Genomic DNA, 16,448 nt, shown 5'->3' on the forward strand with positions numbered 1-16,448 from the left:
TCCGGTTGTGTTTCAACATGCTGAATATAGAGACAGATATTTCCCCAGGAGGAACGGGTTACTGATCCGAATCCCCACCCAATCCTTCTCTCCAGAGATACTCCCTGTCCCGCTGAGTTACTCCAGCATTTTGTGTCTATCTTGTTTTCCCCCCGTGATGTATTCAGTCCATTGCCGGGGACCCGCTAGAATAGTAAGATTAAACGAGAACTTACCAGTTTGAAGTTTGATCTTTATTTTATGAGGAGGAACGTTGAGGGACTACGTGAAGAACCCCGCTAGGACGCATGCGTGTCATTCTTCAAAGCAGCGGTGTGGAATCACAGATAACTATAATGACTAAACATAGTAAGATTAGACAACAGATACCAGTTCAGACTACGATCAAGGGTGGGAGCGGAGGGCACGTAGTCCCTCAACGCTCCTCCTCGTAAAATAAAGATCAAACTTCAAACTGGTAAGTTCTCGTTTAATCTTACTATTTTACTTCGGAGTCACGTGAGTGACTACGTGAAGATTTTAAAGCTCTGTGATTTCATGCCGTGGAACGAGTCCATGCATCACTTCTGCCTTGATTTTTTGGGGAGAATAGAGTTAACATCATTAGACATCAATACGATATTGAAATCCAACAGTAAAAAATATGAACACCAATTATTGCCCCTATTCGTTAGGCGGCGCGACTCTCGTCTGCAGCGGCCTCTGCAGTCCGTCTGCGTTTTTATTATTTTATGTCTATGTTTTAATGTAGTTTTTGTTATTTTTGTTGGGGTATGTGTGTGGGGGGGTGGGGGTGGTGTGGGGGGGGTTGGGGGTAACTTTTAAATCTCTCCCTGCACGGGAGACCCGACCTTTTCTTTGTCGGGTCTCCGTTGTCGTTGGGGCTGCAACGTGGAGCGGCCTCCAACAGGAAAACCGGGGGCTCTGGTGCTGACTACTCACCTCACCGTCGCGGAGCTGGCCGAGTCCAGAGCGGGTGGAGCTGTGGTGGACGCTGCTGCGACCCGACCCCCGGAGTTTCGGAGGCTGCAACTGCGGGTTTGGCGGACAGTAACACCGGGAGCCCGCGGGTCCCTGGAGGGAGACCGCTTTTCGGGGCTTCCGCAGCGGCGACTTCTCCCGCCCGAGTTGCGGGGTTGAAGAGCACCTGGAGCGGGGCCTACATCACCGCCCCGCGCGGCTTGGAATGGCCGCGGGAGTTTGCGAGCGCACGCTGGGGGCTCTAACATCAAGACCCGGTGTGCGACCTTGCATCACCCGGCGTGGTTTTAATGGCCACGGGACAATTCGCCATCGCCCGCCGGGGGCTTTGACTTTGACTCTGACATGGGGGGGGAGAGTGCAGTGGAGAGAAAAGTTTTTTTGGCCTTCCATCACAGCAATGTGATGGATGTTTATGTAAAATATGTTGTGTCTTGGGTCTATTTGTTTGTAATGTATGGCTGCAGAAACGGCATTTCGTTTGGACCTCAAGGGGTCCAAATGACAATAAATTGAATTGTATTGTATTGTATTGTATTGTATTGTATTGTATATTATATTACAGAACTTAAATTTATTTCTGTAAATGTTTCAGGTTCAATGACTGGTTTGTTATAAAGTCGTTGGAAAATTCCTCCGTTGGCCATCCTGCTGTCTTGAGGATTTGGTCCATTGGTACGTCCAACTTCATAGCTGCCAATGTAGCTGCAGCCCTGGTGGAGTGAGATTTGAAATGCTAGTTTCCACTCCAGCCTATTTAGGACTTGTTTTAGCCATCTAGAGATGGTCTGGACTGTCACTGTTTTAAATGGCTGTTAGTAGCTGATTAAAGTGACATTCCTTCCCTCTGATGATCTTAGTATACTTCATGTATGATAGTAAGTGTGTTATAATACAGAGACGACCATCTGTAGGGTAGGCCCTGAATTCTGTTTTTTTTAATTTTTTTATTTTTTAGGCGTGTTGACCCCTGTCTGTTCTGTATGACTATTACACTGATGTAAACCTTAAATTCCAGATGAATTAATCATGTTGTCCAACCTTATTTTCTGTGGTGACTGGAACCTTGTGGCGTGACCAAGACCATCAGCATGACTGTTTTCATAGTCAGTTTCCATAGGAACAGAGCTGTAGCTGGAGACCAGTTTCTTAACATGGTCAGTACAATGCTCACATCCCATATTTGGGAGTACCTGGTTCTTGGGGACTAATTTAAAAAATGCCCCTCATGAGTTTGTTTACGAGGGTTTGTCCCAACAGAATGCCGCTCTGTACCTTCGACAGGTATATTGACAGAGCACCTCTGGCGCAGTTGATGGTACTATGACTGAGCCTCTCATCGTAATGGAGGCTTGCCAGGAATTCCAGAACAGACGGGATGTTCATAGATCTGTGGGTGATGATTATTGTTGTGACAGTACTTCCCATTACTAGATGATACCAAGTACTGATGTTTAGGTGGACTGTCTGTGACCCGCTGAAATAATTCCGCATTCGGTCCGTCAGTCCCAGGTGTAGAAGAGGTGCTTTCAACTCTAAATATATAGGTTAATATATAATAGTGACATGGGTATCTCCCCTTGTTGCGGGTAGACCCAGTAAGTTAGGTCTATGATGGATGGTGATGTATGGTTCTGATCCATGTTGATATCACCAGTACCCCTGGTTGCGTATGGCAATCAGGTATATCAAGATTCGAGACGTGGAGTCTATAGTTTCTTCCTAAATACCCGACTGATGAGGCAAAGGGAGGGATGCATAAATGATCCCCCAATCAGCGAAGATACATCTAATAATAATAATAAATTTTATTTAATGGGCGCCTTTCATACATCTCAAGGACACCTTACATAGTAATCGGAATAAAAACATATAATCGGAATTAAACAAGTAATTAAAGACATCACAGTGACACAAATTAAAAACAGAATTCAATCCAAAAACAGAAAATCAAAAACACAGTGTGAAAAGAGAGCAGCGGCAGCCAAAGCGCGCCAGCGTCCACTCTCTCTTCACGGCAGCCATCTTGGACACAGACTTACAGGACTACAATTTGACAAAAAAATCATCCCCCCACAGTGGATAGCACTGTGGGGGAAGGCACAATGTCCAGTCCCCACCTCATGTTCACCCCAAAGTCAGGCCTATTGAGGCCACCGCAATTGCCTGTACGGAGGCCCGATGTCCCTGACCGTTCTCACCGGGTGGTCTTGCCCCGGCGTCGGGAGAGTCCTTTCGGCGGCTGGGCCACTTGGAACGGCCGCTTCTTGGTTGGAGCCCGCGGCTGCCGAAGCCGACAAGGCCGCGCCGGTTTGGCGCTCCCAGGCTCCAGATGAAAAAGTCGGCGCCCGCTCTCCGCACTGCCGCCTTGCCGCCTCTACGCACGCCGTCTCTCCGCACGCCGCCTCTCCGCTCCGCAAACCCGCAGCCCGGAGATGTTGCTCACGGCGGTCCAGCTCGCCAGAGCTCCAGCGCGGCGACCCAGGCAAGGCATCGCCCGCTCCGCTCCGCTCCAGCGCTCCAATGCTGTGCCGCCACCCAGGCCGAGGTGCTGGGTGGTTCCCGCCAAGAAACGGCGCTCCAAGCCCGCTGGTAGGCCACGAGGACGGGTCGACGGGCAGCCCGGAAAAAAGGCTGCCACACCGACCAGGTAGGGACCTATAAATAAAGTAACACCTACCCCCCACATTAAAAGACCATATCCCCTACAAACAAAAAAACAGGACTCACTAAAAACTATTAAAAAAAACGAATTTAAGACGGACGGCTGCTGGCTAGCAGCCGTTCACCAAGATGGCTCCTCCATGAATGAACCACTGCCGCAGGTTCTGGCTCCCAAGAACATAATTTGATAACTGGTAAGAGCATGGATGTGAATAGGTCGTTATCTGGTGTTCCATACCAGCTGTTCCAGCAATACATATTTTATCCAACATCCATACAGAGTTTTTAGACTTAGCGTGACCTGTTGTCTGCCACTAAATTCAGTTTCCCTGGTAGTTGGAAGCTGATATCCAATCTCTATCTGGATACGCTATTAATCCAGATTAATAGAGACAGTAACTCTAAGACTATTGTCTCCATCACAGTGAGGAGGTGCCCGGTGAACTCACTGTGGTGGATGTTAGTTTGTGTTTATTGTGTGCTGCTATTATTACATGTATGGCTGCAGGCAACAACATCTCGTTCAGACCGAAAGGTCTGATTGACAAGAAGGATTCAATTCAATTCAATTCACAAATAGTGTTGGCCAGATAGTCACATGGTGTCGATATGTTTCTACCCATATGGTTGACATATGCTTCATGTGTTGTCAATTTGTAGATTAACATACTGGTGATATAACCCAAAACAATTTGACTTAAAGCCATGACTAGCTCTCACTTCCCCAGGTATATATGCCCAACGTAGTAGTGATGCCTCCTGAGCATTCCATCTCCCCCACAGCTGGAGATGGAATTAGCAGCATCCCAATCCAAGGCCCATCAGTATGTGGTTCCATAGACAGGTAACTGTGGTTGGTTGTTTCATAAGTCTGTCAGAATGACCCCCACATAATTTCTTGAGTGACGCGTGTTGCGCTCTGTACTATGATTATGTAAAGGTCCGATATCATGTGGCTGTCACACAGCCCCTAATGCCAATTATTCTACTACCAGTCTGATGGCTGGTTTAGTTCCCTGGAAGCCTCCATAAAGGCTGTACCCTTTCTTACGGCAAAGTTACTGCCATGTGAAGTGTGTTAACAGTGGACCGCAGATGATCTGTTGTGTTAAATACATCTGTGGGCACCTTCAATGATCCTATATAGCAAGCGTATTTTAATACCATGCTTGCCATGTAGTACCCTAGGATCAATCCCTTAGTTGCACCAAAGGTTCCCATCTGTAATGAATATAAAGTACGAAGTATTCAAATTAGTCAATCTAAGATGAAGTGGCAACCACCTCTAAATTATGATAAGGATATTTAGGACACGAATTCCTGTGATTCGTGTTGGATGTCCTCCATAACTCCTATAATATATGGGCACTGTAGTTCAGTATGCGCTTTAGTTGATTCTTATCCGTTAAGCATGAACATTCAGTTCGGTACATGCTGAACTGGAGGATAATGGAATGAAGAATTCGAAGGTATACCCCTGTACTTCTGAATTTTAAGTGTCGGTAGAATAATTCTATGCATACAGATAGATCTGTTATCCCCCACCAACCTCCCTGGTTCCTATTAGTAGGTTATGGCTATCCCACTTAGGAGACTGGAACGGAAACCTCTGGAGACTTTGGGCCCCACCCAAGGTTTCCGTGCGGTTCCCGGAGGTTTTTGTCAGTCTCCCTAATAGTCGAAAGTGGTTTCCGCTTCTTCTTTGTTCCGGCGATTATTTCAAAAACTACAAAACCGACCGGGACTAAAAATAGGTTGCCGTTTTAAAAATCGGTAATTTTTTAGTTGAAGCCGGTTGCGATGCTAGTTGCCGGAGGTTGCCGGTGGTTGTCGGAGGTTGCCGGAGGTTCAACCGGGAACCACCGGGAACCTCTGGGAACCGCACGGAAACCTTGGTAAGACCTCCCTGGTGAGGAAAGGGTTAAATATTAACATAAGCAAGTGAAATTGGTCACACCTGGCCATGCTCAATCATAATTGCAGAGTTTGGAAAAGCCTCCCAGGTTTGTGTTTAAATCATTTAGAACCATGAGAGCAGGGAATCAAATAGTTAGGTGGATTTTACTAAAAGTCCATCTACTGATGTTAGCAGTAGCCCTTGTGCTTCATCAGCCTTTCAAGAAAGGCAGAAGGGAAAGCACAAGGGTGAAGAGGAAGCAGAAGAAGAGGTGTCAGTGGGTGAAGCCCTTCTTGCAAAGAAGGTTAAGGCTTGGCCAATACGATAACTTAATGAAAGTGCTGCAAGAGGAGGATTTGGCAGCATTTAAAAACTTTCTCCGAATCACACCTGAGCTATTTAATGAGCTGAAGGAAACTGTGGGTCCCCTGCTGAAAAAAAGGAGACCTATATGAGGAAGCCATTGGAACCAGGACTGCGCCTAGCCATCACACTCCGCTATTTGGCATCAGGGGACTCTTACAAGAGCCTCAGCTACAACCTTCTTGTAACCCACAACACCATCAGTAAAATTGTCCGAGAGACCTGTGAGGCAATCATTGACATATATGGGGATAATGTGATCGACTGCCCCAGAACACCAAATGATTGGAAGAGAGTGGCGCATGGCTTTGATAAACGGTGGAATTTTAAACATACATGTGGGGCAGTGGATGGCAAACATGTAGCAAGGGAGGTTCAAAGTATTACAATTATAAGAATTTTCACTCCATAGTACTGCTAGCCGTGGTGGACTCGGACTACAAATTCTGCCAGGAGAAGCCAACCCGGACATATTCTACAGTATGGTTGGTGATGATGCCTTTGCAATCAGGCCGTGGATGATGAAGCCATATCCACACAGGAATTTGACTAGGGATCAGAGGATCTTTAATTATAGGCTTTCTAGGGCAAGGAGGGTCGTTGAAAATGCATTTGGATTCCTCTCAAGCATATTTCGTTGCTTGCTGTATGTGATGGAGCAGGAGCCCAAGAATGTTGAGACGATTGTGTTTGCAGCATGTGTCCTCCACAACCTGATCCGTGTCAGATGTGCAGCAGCAGCATCATCTCCAACCATGGAGGAGGGTGACTTCTTTGACGTCCGCACGGGAAACATAACACCAGGTACTTGGAGGGCAAGAGTTAATGCCGCACCTATGGTACCATTGCAGGGATTGCCAGGTAACACTGGTTCAAGGAGTGGCAAAGAGCAGAGAGAACATCTCTGCTCTTACTACCTCAGCCCTGGGTAGTGTGCCATGGCAGAACAAAGGTATTTGAGGAACAAAGTCAGCATCACACTGCCCAAGCTGTGGTGAAGCACTGCAGGAGGAGACTGCAGTGAAGGAAAGAAAGGTTTTATGTGAAGACAATTGAAATCAAGCTAATTCTGTTTAATTCCAGATGAAGAGTGACCTTCTCTTCTAATTTGTCAGAAAGACTTATTTGCAGTTGTTTTATCCAAAAACTGTGCTCATCTTAGAAAAATGTAAGAACATTTATTTGTAGATAACATCATGTGGTCTGTTAATATTTTTTCATTATGCAAGCGTTCTATTGCACAGCTTAATTTGAGGTTATCACAAAGAAGAGCTCTTTTGCTTTTACTTACAGCATTATTTCAATGTTTGATGAACCCCTTTTAGCAATTCACTTCCTTTTACTTATTGTAATGTTGAGTTTCCCAAGATGTATGACAATGCCCTTGTATGTTGGAGATTTCAGTGCCTTTTAAGAGATGTGGAAACACTTTGTTTTCCATCTAGTGTGCTGCTTGTTTTATTTACTGATTCATCAATAGGTGTAATAAAATCCCCTTGCAAATGCAGAGCACTCATGGCGTTGTGCTTTTTTATCACTCATTGTAGCACATGTGAGAGGCTGAGAATTCCCTCCCTTATCTGGTGTGCTTCTCAATGATCCATAAACATTATTCATGATTTTTGATACTTTTAAAGAGATGAGATGTTCTGCTGCTATTGAAAAAATGGTTCCTAGACAACAATGTTGGTTTGAATAAACAATTATTCTTCATTGTGCAAAGTTTACAAAAAGTGATCAACCTAATTATTATCAAAACATTTTTAAACAGGCTTCATAGATTTAACATTTCAAAATAACATGACTTCAGACAAAACACAAACAAGTCTAGGCACCAAGAACAACAAACTTCAACAATCTTTTATCAAACGGTAAACAACCACATCAAACGTTACATTATTCATTTTCCATGTCCCGGAAGAAACCTCTTGGAACAGGTGATGCGCCTCTTGAGGAAACACCTTGATCAGAATAATCTGTGGCGATTGCAGCCAACACAGATCCTGTGGGCTGGAAGTCAGTGTACTGCCTCTGAAATGAAAAACAGGTTTTGAAGTTTTCAGCAACACTGACCATCAAAAGCTGCAATTGACATGTATTTACACATTCTTGAAAATCTCATTGTCTCGGCGGTCAGATCATGGGCCACTTTTTGATGGAACTTATTAGCATGTACGGGAGCAGGATGAATTACATTGTCTTATGAGGGCTTGAACAACACATGATAACATTCAAGTGAAAGCTTATAAAGTTTCATATGTTGAGGCTGTGGTCTTGATGAAAGCTTTTGAAACATAGATCCATATCTTAGTTGAACTTAACAAAATTCACTGAGGAATTAATTTGACTACGAGTGCAATCATTAAAGTTTCCATTATATATTTTGTACCTGCTCAGAATGGTGCCAGCGCTGCGGCATTGGATTAATTTGACGTGGTGCAAACCACCGACGTGGCAGTTGTGGATCTGGCTGGGCATACTACAACAGAAATTAAATCATAGTGAATATCTCCTCTAAATTACAGAGATTGCAGCACGGTGATCATATGAATGACAGAACATCTAGATTGCATTTTATCCTGTCGCAGTGATTCATGGCATCATTTACAAGTTCTCTACATATTGCCATGTATTGCACAGGTGGGTGGACGTGAATCATGGTGGCGATGAACTCTGTCATCCTAAATAAGAACTCCTCCAGAGGTGTTTTACCCCTCCGGTCATCCTCTATGTACTTTCGGATATCGCTCAACTGCTCCAAGATCTGAAACATAAATAAAAAAGTAAGCAGCACAATGGTGGATGGAGGCATTGATTAATGAGATGTTAAATGTGCTGAAACCTGCCTGTTCTCCTCTGCCGGGGGTCTGTCGTGCAGGGCTACCTCCTCCTGCGGCATGGCCTTCTGCCACTCCTCCTCCTGGGTGTGTGACACACATATGGCAGGCTTTTTGGAGGGTTGTGCCTACCCCTCTTTGTGTGTCTTTTGGGAGCCATCACCTCTACAACTTTTCTCTGCTAAATGAACTCTGCAACTGTGATTGACCACGCCCAGGAGTGACAGAGGTCACATGCTTATGTTAATTTCAACCTTTTTTTTCACCCAGTTGTGTTCCACCAGGGAGGTCTTACCAAGGTTTCCATGCGGTTCCCGGAGGTTTTTGTCAGTCTCCCTAATAGTAGAAAGTGGTTTCCGCTTCTTCAATGTTCTGGCGATTATTTCAACAAATTCAAAACCGGCCACGACTAAAAATAGGTTGCCATTTTAATAATCGGTAAACGCCTCTGTGACAAAACCTGACAAAAACCTCCAGGAACCACATGGGAACCTCCGGGAACCGCATGGGAACCTCCGGGAACCGCATGGGAACTTCAGGGAACCGCATGGGAACCTCCCGGAGGTTCCCGGAGGTTCCCAGAGGTTCCCATGCGGTTCCCGGAGGTTTTTGTCAGGTTTTGTCACAGAGGCGTTTACCGATTTTTTAAACGGCAACCTATTTTTAGTCGTGGCTGGTTTTGAATATGTTGAAATAATCGCCAGAACATTGAGGAAGCGGAAACCACTTTCGACTATTAGGGAGACTGACAAAAACCTCCGGGAACCGCATGGAAACCTTGGTAAGACCTCCCTGGTGGAACACAACTGGGTGAAAAAAAAGGTTGAAATTAACATAAGCATGTGACCTCTGTCACTCCTGGGCGTGGTCAATCACAGTTGCAGAGTTCATTTAGCAGAGAAAAGTTGTAGAGGTGATGGCTCCCAAAAGACACACAAACTATCCAATTTATTTTTAAATGATAAAAACGAACCTGCCTCCACCATCTTCACTGGAAGCTCATTCCACACAGCCACCACTCTCTGAGTAAAGAAGTTCCCCCTCATGTTACCCCTAAACTTCTGTCCCTTAATTCTCAAGTCATGTCCCCTTGTTTGAATCTTCCCTACTCTCAGTGGGAAAAGCTTATCCACGTCAACTCTGTCTATCCCTCTCATCATTTTAAAGACCTCTATCAAGTCCCCCCTTAACCTTCTGCGCTCCAAAGAATAAAGTCCTAACTTGTTCAACCTTTCTCTGTAACTTAGTTGCTGAAACCCAGGCAACATTCTAGTAAATCTCCTCTGAACTCTCTCTATTTTGTTGACATCCTTCCTATAATTAGGCGACCAAAATTGTACACCATACTCCAAAATTGGCCTCACCAATGCCTTGTACAATTTTAACATTACATCCCAACTTCTATACTCAATGCTCTGATTTATAAAGGCCAGCACACCAAAAGCTTTCTTTACCACCCTATCTACATGAGATTCCACTTACAGGGAACTGTGCACAGTTATTCCCAGATCCCTCTGTTCACCAGCATTCATCAATTCCCTACCATTTACCATGTACGTCCTATTTTGATTTGTCCTGCCAAGATGTAGCACCTCACACTTATCAGCATTAAACTGCATCTGCCATCTTTCAGCCCACTCTTCCAACTGGCATAAATCTCTCTGTAGACTTTGAAAATCTACTTCATTATCCACAACCCCACCTATCTTAGTAATCAACCGTTGAACCTTCCGTGAGGAACCTTGTCAAAGGCCTTACTGAAGTCCATATATACAACATCCACTGCTTTACCCTCATCAATTTCCCGAGTAACCTCTTCAAAAAATTCAAGAAGATTAGTCAAACATGAACTTCCAGGCACAAATTCATGTTGACTGTTCCTAATCAGACCCTGTTTATCCAGATGCTTATATATATTATCTCTAAGTATCCTTTCCATTAATTTGCCCACCACTGACATCAAACTAACAGGTCTATAATTGCTAGGTTTACTCTTAAACCCCTTTTTAAACAATGGAACAACATGCGCAGCACGCCAATCCTCCGGCACTATTCCCGTTTCTAATGACATTTGAAATATTTCTGTTATAGCCCCTGCTATTTCTACACTAACTTCCCTCAATGTCCTAGGGAATATCCTGTCCAGAGACTTATCCACTTTTAGTGTCAGTACTTCCTCTTCTTTGATCCTCATAGTTTCCATAGCTACTCTACTTGTTTCCCTTACCTCACATAATTCAATATCCTTCTCCTTGGTGAATACCGAAGAAAAGAAATTATTCAATATCTCCCCCATCTCTTTTGGCTCTGCAGATAGCTGTCCACTCTGACTCTCTAATGGATCAACTTTATCCCTCGTTATCCTTTTTTTATTAATATAGCTGTAGAAACCCTTTGGATTTACTTTCACCTTACTTGCCAAAGCAACCTCATATCTTCTTTTAGCTTTTCTAATTTCTTTCTTAAGATTCTTTTTACATTCTTTATACTCCTTATACTCCTCAAGCACCTCATTTACTCCATGTGGTTGTTTACCGTTTGATAAAAGATTGTTGAAGTTTGTTGTTCTTGGTGCCTAGACTTGTTTGTGTTTTGTCTGAAGTCATGTTATTTTGAAATGTTAAATCTATGAAGCCTGTTTAAAAATGTTTTGATAATAATTTGGTTGATCACTTTTTGTAAACTTTGCACAATGAAGAATAATTGTTTATTCAAACCAACATTGTTGTCTAGGAACCATGTTTTCAATAGCAGCAGAACATCTCATCTCTTTAAAAGTCTCAAAAATCATGAATAATGTTTACGGATTATTGAGAAGCACACCAGATAAGGGAGGGAATTCTCAGCCTCTCACATGTGCCACAATGAGTGATAAAAAACACAACGCCACGAGTGCTCTGCATTTGCAATGGGGATTTTATTACACCTATTGATGAATCAGTAAATAAAACAAGCAGCACACTAGATGGAAAACAAAGTGTTTCCACATCTCTTAAAAGGCACTGAAATCTCCAACATACAAGGGCATTGTCACACATCTTGGGAAACTCAACATTACAACAAGTAAAAGGAAGTGAATTGCTAAAAGGGGTTCATCAAACATTGAAATAATGCTGTAAGGAAAAGCAAAAGAGCTCTTCTCTGTGATAACCTCAAATTAAGCTGTGCAATAGAATGCTTGCATAATGAAAAAATATTAACAGACCACATGATGTTATCTACAAATAAATGTTCTTACATTTTTCTAAGATGAGCACAGTTTTTGGATAAAACAACTGCAAATAAGTCTTTCTGACAAATTAGAAGAGAAGGTCACTCTTCATCTGGAATTAAACAGAATTAGCTTGATTTCAATTGTCTTCACATAAAACTTTTCTTTCCTTCACTGCGGTCTCCTCCTGCAGTGCTTCACCACAGCTTGGGCAGTGTAATGCTGACTTTGTTCCTCAAATACCTTTGTTCTGCCATGGCACACTACCCAGGGCTGAGGTAGTAAGAGCAGAGATGTTCTCTCTGCTCTTTGCCACTCCTTGAACCAGTGTTACCTGGCAATCCCTGCAATGGCACCATATGTGCGGCATTAACTCTTGCCCTCCAAGTACTTGGTGTTATGTTTCCCGTGCGGACGTCAAAGAAGTCACCCTCCTCCATGGTTGGAGATGATGCTGCTGCTGCACATCTGACACGGATCAGGTTGTGGAGGACACATGCTGCAAACACAATCGTCTCAACATTCTTGGGCTCCTGCTCCATCACATACAGCAAGCAACGAAATCTGCTTGAGAGGATTCCAAATGCGTTTTCAACGACCCTCCTTGCCCTGGAAAGCCTATAATTAAAGCTCCTCTGATCCCTAGTCAAATTCCTGTGTGGATATGGCTTCATCATCCACGGCCTGATTGCAAAGGCATCATCACCAACCATACTGTGGAATATGTCCGGGTTGGCTTCTCCTGGCAGAGGTTCGGGATCAGGCATGCCTGCTGTTCCATTTTCCATTGACTGCCCGAGGGGGCTCTCTCTCCAGATCCTGGCATCTGCTACACTGCCAGGTGTGCCCACATCCACAGACAGGAATTTGTAGTCCGAGTCCACCACGGCTAGCAGTACTATGGAGTGAAAATTCTTATAATTGTAATACTTTGAACCTCCCTTGGGTGGACACCGGATTGCTACATTTTTGCCATCCACTGCCCCACATGTATGTTTAAAATTCCACCGTTTATCAAAGCCATGCACCACTCTCTTCCAATTATTTGTTGTTCTGGGGCAGTCGATCACATTATCCCCATATACGTCAATGATTGCCTCACAGGTCTCTCGGACAATTTTACTGATGGTGTTGTGGGCTACAAGAAAGTTGTAGCTGAGGCTCTTGTAAGAGTCCCCTGATGCCAAATAGCGGAGTGTGATGGCTAGGCGCAGTCCTGGTTCCAATGGCTTCCTCATATAGGTCTCCTTTTTTTCCAGCAGGGGACCCACAGTTTCCTTCAGCTCATTAAATAGCTCTGGTGTGATTCGGAGAAAGTTTTTAAATGCTGCCAAATCCTCCTCTTGCAGCACTTTCATTAAGTTATCGTATTGGCCAAGCCTTAACCTTCTTTGCAAGAAGGGCTTCACCCACTGACACCTCTTCTTCTGCTTCCTCTACACCCTTGTGCTTTCCCTTCTGCCTTTCTTGAAAGGCTGATGAAGCACAAGGGCTACTGCTAACATCAGTAGATGGACTTTTAGTAAAATCCACCTAACTATTTGATTCCCTGCTCTCATGGTTCTAAATGATTTAAACACAAACCTGGGAGGCTTTTCCAAACTCTGCAATTATGATTGAGCATGGCCAGGTGTGACCAATTTCACATGCTTATGTTAATATTTAACCCTTTTCTCACCAGGGAGGTCTTACCAAGGTTTCCGTGCGGTTCCCGGAGGTTCCCGGTGGTTCCCGGTTGAACATCCGGCAACCTCCGGCAACCTCCGACAACCACCGGCAACTAGCATCGCAACCGGCTTCAACTAAAAAATTACCGATTTTTAAAACGGCAACCTATTTTTAGTCCCGGCCGGTTTTGTAGTTTTTGAAATAATCGCCGGAACATAGAAGAAGCGGAAACCACTTTCGACTATTAGGGAGACTGACAAAAACCTCCGGGAACCGCACGGAATCCTTGGGTGGGGCCCAAAGTCTCCAGAGGTTTCCGTTCCAGTCTCCTAAGTGGGACAGCCCCATAAGTGTACTAGGGGTATGTTCTGCTCCCCTGTTCAAGTGCAGGCCAAACTTGACCCCCTATACTCCCCTCTGATGAGCGAGAACACTGTGCAGCCCTACAAGAGGTACTGCTGTAGGACTTACTAGCTGCCCCTATGTGACTAGTCTCCATCTCATGGAGCTGCCACTCACCTGCTCCAACAGCCGCTCCAGCTGGTCCCGATGCTCTCGGGCACCCAACCGGCTCCAATGCACATGATCACTGGCCATCGCGGCTGCTCCTGAAGCCATTACTCCTGAGGCTGCTCCTGCTGCAGTTCCTGCAGCCACTCCATCCGGCTCCAATGCTCACGGGCAATGGCCGTCACGGCTGCTCCTGAAGCTGCTCCTGTTCCAGCTCCTGCAGCCAGCCCAGGATTGACTCTCGGTGTTCCCCTCCGATGAGTGAGAAACTCTGTGCTGCCCCACAAGGAGTACTGCTGTGGGGCTTATTAGTTGCCCACAGTGGCTTTGCTTCTTTGGAGTATTTCCACTCTGCAGCCCCACAAAGGGTACTGCTCCTGCAGCCGGTCCAACCGGCTCCAATGCTCTCGGGCACTGGCCGCTTCCGGCTGCTCTTTATCCTGCATGCTGCAGCCGCTACAACCGACCCCGGTGCTCACGGGCACTGGTCGCTCGCGGCTGCTCCTCTCGGGCACAGCTGTTCCCATTACGGGAGATCAGCGTGCCGTTTGCTGCTGCTGCTGGCGGCTGCCCGCAATTTTGCGGTTCTCCCCCGCCAGCTTTCCCGCAGCCTTCGTGGATCCGGTCCATGTTTCCACCTAAAAGGTAAGTGGAAGGAACGCAGAGTCTCTTACCTGCTGTACCCGACCTTCAAATTCTGGAACGCAGAGTCTTCTTACCTGCTGTTCCCGGGTTTCAAATTTTGCCGCTTAGGGGAACGTCGTCCCCGCTGCTGTGACTCGTTGCAATGCGTGTAGCGATATGGCACGCATGCGTCCTAGCGGGGTTCTTCACGTAGTCACTCACGTGACTCCGAAGTAAAATTTAGCAGATTGAGGGGGGATCTTATAGACACTTGCAAAATTCTTAAGGGGTGGGACAGGCTCGATGCAGGAAGATTGTTCCCGATGTTGGGTAAGTCCAGAACAAGGGGTCACAGCGTAAGGATAAGGGAGAAATCGTTTAGGACCGAGATGAGGAAAACATATTTCACACAGAGTGGTGAATCTCTGGAATTCTCTACCACAGAAGGTAGTTGAGGCCAGTTCATTGGCTATATTTAAGAGGGAGTTAGATGTGGCCCTTGTGGCTAAAGGGATCAGGGGGTATGGAGAGAAGGCAGGTACAGGATACTGAGTTGGACGATCAGCCATGATCATATTGAATGGCGGTGCAGGCTCGGGGCCGAAGGGCCGAATGGCCTACTCCTGCAGCTATTTTCTATGTTTCTATGACCCCAGATTCGGCGGCACGGTGGTGCAGCGGTAGAGTTACTCCCTTACAGCGCTTGCAGCACCAGAGACCTGGGTTCGATCCCGACTACGGGTGCTGTCCGCACGGAGTTCTCCCTATGACCTGCGTGGGTTTTCACATTGTAGGTATAACTGTCCCCCAGCGATCACGCCGGCGGGTAAAGAGTAAAGTCACCCGGCAACAAGTGAGCTCACACACATCTTGAACCTTATTGGATAACGTACAGCAATCCATCCAAGTACTTGACACGGGGAGAGGGAAAGTCCAGACACACAGCGGACTGGAGTAGCGATCACAGCGGACGTTCACTGACCGAGTCTCCTCCTGAAGCGAAGTAGGTAAGGAGCAGAATCGGAGCAACGACACTGGAAACTGTTCAAAATACTCAGTGAGACAGGCAGCAGCCGCGGAGAGAATCAGTTATCAGTTTCTGAGTTATCTCTCTCCAGAGATGCCGCCGGTCCCGCTGAGTAAACATAGAAACATAGAAAATAGCTGGAGGCCATTCGGCCCTTCAAACCAGCACCGCCATTCATTGTGAACCTGGCTGATCGTCCTCTATCAATAACCCGTGCCTGCCTTCTCCCCATATCCCTTGACTCCACTAGCCCGAGAGCTCCATCTAACTCTCTCTTAAATCCAGTGGAGTGATTTGGCCTCCACTGCCCTCTGTGGCAGGGAATTCCATAAAATCACAACTCTCTGGGTGAAAACGTTTTTTCTCACCTCAGTCTTAAAAGACCTCCCCTTTATTCTAAGACTGTGGCCCCTAGTTCTGGACTCGCCCAACATTGGGAACATTTTTCCTGCATCTAGCTTGGCCAGTCCTTTTTTTAATGTTATATCTTTCTATCAGATCCCGCCCCTCATCCTTCTAAACTACAGTGAATACAAGCTTCGTCTTTTCAATCTTTCCTCATATGACATTCACGCCATCCCAGGGATCAATCTCGTGAACCTACGCTGCACTGCCTCATTCACAAGGATGTCCTTCCTCAAATTAGGAGACCAAAACTACATACAA

The sequence above is a fragment of the Amblyraja radiata genome, chromosome 12 (genome assembly GCF_010909765.2).
Source record: "Amblyraja radiata isolate CabotCenter1 chromosome 12, sAmbRad1.1.pri, whole genome shotgun sequence".
In the NCBI taxonomy this organism is placed as follows: Eukaryota; Metazoa; Chordata; class Chondrichthyes; order Rajiformes; family Rajidae; genus Amblyraja; species Amblyraja radiata.